The sequence below is a fragment of the Saimiri boliviensis genome, chromosome 2 (assembly GCF_048565385.1).
Source record: "Saimiri boliviensis isolate mSaiBol1 chromosome 2, mSaiBol1.pri, whole genome shotgun sequence".
NCBI classification, from domain to species: Eukaryota; Metazoa; Chordata; class Mammalia; order Primates; family Cebidae; genus Saimiri; species Saimiri boliviensis.
In genome coordinates this window covers 184717215-184722783 of record NC_133450.1, presented here as the reverse complement: position 1 = coordinate 184722783, position 5569 = coordinate 184717215, and the positions used below count along the sequence as shown (strand labels likewise).

Below are 5569 nucleotides of genomic sequence, written 5' to 3'. Positions count from 1 at the left end.
GCAAAAGAAAAGTGCCATTTATGCACAGGATGGCTACATCATTGATAATGGAAAGAGAAGCTGGAAAGAAATTGTTTAGGGCCTCATAGTCATGTTAAGGATTTTTGGATTTGATATATATTGCAATGGGAAACCACTGAATTATTGTCAGAATGAGAATGATAAAAATAAGTTAATGTTACACAATAATTATCCAGGTTAGGGTATGCAGGATGGATTATATAAAATCAAGAGAAGCTTGAAACAGACACAGCTTGGATTCTTCATCTGCAAATTCTTTAGCCACATTCGATCAGAAGGGAACTTATTCAAGAAAGGAGCAAATGTTAGAAATTCTACTGACTTGGTAACCAAACTTCATCATCCTTTCAAGTTTCAAAAACAGGATTCTCTATTTCACATTTCCCAGAGGGACAAGATCATGTCATTTTGCATGACCAGCTTATCACATCTGGCCTTGTAGATGTCTTACTTCTTGTATCAGGAAATCTACAACTCCTTCTCAGTCATATTCCCCCTATGTGCTGGCTGGTCATTACAGCTGTGGTAGCAATTTCACAGCTCCATCAAGAAGCTGCATCACACCAGGTTCCCAAGTGAATACTATCTCTTGATGTCTTAGTTCTTAAGCTCTTGAATATTCAGAGATTCATCTAGTGGCACAGAACTTTTTCCTTTTTTGAAATTTACTGTTGTTTGACTCTTGACTCATGGTTCCTGATTTTAATTCTCTGTCCACTGGGGGAGGAGGCACTATGCCATTCCATGCCCATGAGCCCTCCAAGGACTTTTCAAGGAAGTTTAATCTGACTTTTTCAAAGGGGTATGACCCTGTTCCATGGGGGTCTGCCAATCCATTCTAGGACTATTACACTGACTGCATCTGCATATATGAGCAGTAAATAGTCCTCAGTCATCTCCACAAATAACAAAGGGAAAACAGGAAACAGTCATCTTGTAAGGCTCATGAGCTCCTGCCTCTGAGAAGCCCATCACCTTACTACACCTGCATCAGGCCCATGTTAGTATAGACCAATAGAGTTCTCAGGAATAATCCTCACACAAACCAAACCAAGGGGATGTTCGTTTGACACTGTTCCCTTTATAATCCCACTGTGAGTTTAAATTTAGAGGACTAAGCAGATCACTTCTACAGTCAAGAGGCTGCAGCTCCTGACCAGGAGAGAGGTGATAGGGAAGGTTTTTGGGGCAGCAGTGACCTCCCTCTCCCATGACTGGCTCTTGTTTTTTTGTTCTAATTCCAGGCAATTTTTCATATTAAGCAGAAAGCATTAGCTCCTATCTTCCTGTATAGGTGTTTATGCTGAACTGGGGGTTTATCTGATCTCAAAATCTCTTAACCCTCTCTATGTCACTTATGGAATTGCCTTGCAAAACATTGACCTGGCATTTTATTGGCCTAGATACTGGGAACTACCCCAGAAACAACACTATTTATTTAGTCAATATTTCCTGAATGGAATCAAACTTCTAAAGAAGCGAATGACTCAAAATCTTCATATGCAGTTTGCATCTTGCAAACAGTGCCCCCAAGCTGATAGTGGAGTGTTGAGTGTGGAGTATTTACCATGTGGGACCCAGAGATGGTGCAGGGCACCAGACTGACAAGGGCCTGTCAAGGTGAGAGTGATAGACAGATTTTCACAAGGGAGACAGTTATTTTAATAAGGTTTATGTGAGTTAGCCTAGAATAACCAGCTGCCTGTCTCCACGGGAGCACCATTTGACATAAATGAAGACAAGGATGATGATCAAATCTGAAAGAATGTTAATTGAAAAGGAGTAGCCTGCTCTGATCCGCAGATTGAGCTTCTTAGAAGGACTGAGGGAAGCCAGAGTGAGTCAAATGATTTTATATAAAGAGATTTTCCCTGGGAGACGAAAACACCCTAACTTTATTGACCTCAAATCAGGAAAAGGCCGACATCAGAGCAGCTCAAAGGGGACGAGTTTCCAGGGGATGCATCTCTTAATTGCAGTGTTCATTAAAATGGTGTTTTTTTTTTTTTTTCTTTTAGAGCTAGGCAAGCTTTTAAACATCAAAGGATAAGGGAATGAAAGATTGGGCATTAAGTACTTGACTCTTTCATCTTCTAACGAAATACCTCAGACTTTCAATTTTTTTAAAAAAAGAAGTTTGGTTGAGGATTCATTTCTCCATTAATTAATCTGGAAATCAAGAATTAATAAGCATTTGTCTTGGAAGAGCCAACATTTGTTTTGTCTAGATAACTATGAACTACATACCATGCCATCTAAGTCTGTTTAAATCTTATCTCTTCAGACAAGCTGCATCAGACTACCACCCTATCTACATGAGTGTTCTCATCATTCTCTGTGAATAATTGCTAAGACATATTTTTCTTCATGAAATTTAGGATTAAGTAACATTTAGTTATTTGCCTGTTTTTCTAATCTGGTTGACTGTTACCTCCAAAAAGGCAGGAACTTTGCTTAATTTGCTACTGTCTCTTTATCTTTTTTTTTTTTTTTTTTGAGCGACAAACGGCGCAGGTTTTTTCAATGGCCACAGAATTGAGAAGCAAGAGCATAGCTCACAAATCAAGTTCTCAACTAATGAGGAATGAGGGGGTTAAAATATAATTTCTCTAATAAAGGCATTGCACATTAAAGCAAAGGGAGGAATATTTAAGTATTTTTTCAGAAACGGGCAATTAACTTCTTAAAACCAGAGTGCTGCCTTCCTATTTGTCCTTTCATGGCTTCCTCTGGTAATTGTCATGGCAATTATCAACAGCCATGGCATTGGCGGGACTGTCATTTAGCACAGAAATAAGATTATAATAAGGCTGAGGTCTTTTTGAAGTAGTTTGGTCAGCTATCATGGTTGTAACTTGTCTCCAATGGTCTGATTACAAAGGGAACTTTTTATCATAGGCACCCTGTTTCTTAAAGATAAGCAGAGTTAGGGCAGGGTAGAAATTCAACTACGTCATGCAGGCATTACGTCAGGTAACACTTTTAAAGAACAGATTTGCCAAAACATTAAATGAGTATGAGACATCCTTCTTCTAAAAGATAAGACATTTGAAGTAAAGATTAGCTGAAAATAACACAGTTCTACTAACTAAAGACAAATAGTTTCCAGAGCAGGTGCATTTATTTTTATATGCAAATATATCACCCTTCAACACGTAGACAATAGCTATAAGATCTGAAAACAAAGTCTACCAGAGAGAATTGCAATCTCTTGATTCATGTGTTAATCCTTCCATGCAGAGCCTCAGTATTCATGCTCAAAAAGGATTCTGGGGAGAAAACCTGTATCAGCTCAAGGGAAGAGGTTTCCTTATGCTCTCTGGGGTTACTGAGGTCAAACAAGATGACTGTCCCTGTTTTATAGCAAACATCAAATCCAAAGTACTAATCCTAAGAAAGACCGGGCTGGTTCTGATGTTTAGTTTCCTACCTGTAGCTCCTCTATAATGAAACAAATAATATTAACAGCCCCAGAGTGAAATAATTTTACACATGCCAAATATCACATATTATTCACGATCTCAGATAAACAATACAAAAATGTAAATTGTAATCTGAATTAAAGGTTCCAAGTCTTAAATATCCAATATTCCAAGAGAATTAGAAAGAGAAAAAAAGTCAAATACTCTAAGCATTATTTTTCATACTTCTAAGACTATAAAATATTTGTATAAATAAAAATTATAATTAAACACATATACAATACACACTAATGAACTGTATTAGAAATCCTCAAGCATTTCAAACACTTAACACAAGTATACATAAATTTCTGGAAGACTGAAAAATATGAGCAAAAATAATTTGACTGTATCATATTAATTCAGTGTACAGATGTGGATTTAAAATAACAAGTGTAGTAAAAATGAAAACTGAAGTCACTTTATATAAGACAATGATCCTTCAAAGGACATTAAATACTTGCTTTTCATAAATATTTTTGGGTTTCAGCTTTGTCATAAATATGTAATAAATATCTACAGTATACTGTCTGAGTGCTTATCTTTCTCCATTTGAAAGTCTTTCTCCAGAGTCATGTCTTAGAGGTATCCCAGTGGGTGGGAAGTTGGGATTTTGCAGCAAGTCCTTTAACAAAGCAATCTTATCATCAATGTATACCTGGAGTTCATATATTTGCTGATCAGTGTAATCCATAAGTTTCTTTTCCATCAGTTCCATGTTTTTAGAAAGAATCTTTTCCAAGTAGGAGCAAATAGGTTACTCTTCCATTTTAACACTAAGAATGCGTTGGCCATGCCTGGTGATGTTTTCCTGATACTTGGTCTTATTCCCAGATGGAGATGATTAACGTGATTACATAAATTCTAGAGAAAAGGCAGCAACTCAGAGTTAGGTATATTTGGGTTTCACTTGCTTTCTTTTATAAGAGAGAGGATATTGTATTATAAAGAACATTTTCAAGACGGGAGTGGTTTTGAGGCACAATTTTACACTCATCAAGCTTTGTAGAATTCTCTCTACCACGTAGCTGTGTACTTTTATTAATGTAAGTTTGTAAGTTTTCAATCACGTTCCTAGATGTCAATCCAGTTCTAAAAGGAAAAGGTGTGGAGGATGACTTGTCTAAGGCGCCTAAGGCAGATGAGGATTGTAGTCCAATCACGTGCTTGTATACAGTATTGTCCAACACCGACTGAAGCTGCTCTCCAATGGGAATACAACTCTGCTACTGAAATCTAACCATTTTCATCAACTGCTGAGCTCCAGGAGACAACTTTGACCCCATGGACTCCATTATGGTTTGGACCTCGTCAAGATCTATCCTTGATCCTAGAGCAGGAGAGCTTGTTGAGGAATTTGCCAAAACTGATCTCATGTGTACCACAACTTTACTGATGAACACACACCGCCTTTCGCCAAAGGAGAGCAACTTTATTTTACAAGCAGGTGTGGAGGGTTCCAGTTTTAGATACTTTTTGTTTAAAATTATCGTCTCATGTTTACTCCATCAGGGCCACACCTCAGGCAAAGGAAGCAGGGGTTTTGATCTTGGTTGTTCAGGCTTCTCTTCAAAATCACCGGATTCTGGCCTGGAGCAGGCAGCGCCAGCAGCTCCTCTCAGTCGAAGTCACAGGGGCCGAAAGCAGCCTGGATGAGGAAGAGGCTGTCGGTCAGGGCCCTGCTGGTGGCATCCCAGGAAGAGGCCAGCATGGGGCGGCGGGTGAGACTCCCAGTCCTTGGTCTGAGTCCATGCATCCTGAGGCCTCCCAACCATGTTTTCCTGTATAGCCTGTGGAACTGTGAGCCAATTAAACCTGTTTACTTCATAAATTACCATGTCTCAGGTAGTTCCTTATATATATATGACACTAATATATATGATGTATTAGTGTGAGAATGGACTTGGTCCGCGTCTCTAGTCCGCTGCCTTCAATCAGCACTGGTCTCTTAAGCACCTAAAATAGTGCTTGGCACTGTTAAAATGAATAGTTGAATATTGTGGGGAAAAAAATGTTCACATTTCTTTCAAATAAGCTGTATTTACTTTTTGTTTGGAGAGCCATTTTATTATATTTCTTTTATGATG

General features: G+C 38.4%; 1 pseudogene; it reads right to left on the bottom strand.

The window, feature by feature from the left end:
- Window positions 1-4020: 4020 nt before the first annotated feature.
- On the bottom strand, window positions 4021-5238 carry LOC104653159 (ATPase PAAT pseudogene; annotated as a pseudogene).
- Between the last annotated feature and the right edge of the window lie 331 nt (window positions 5239-5569).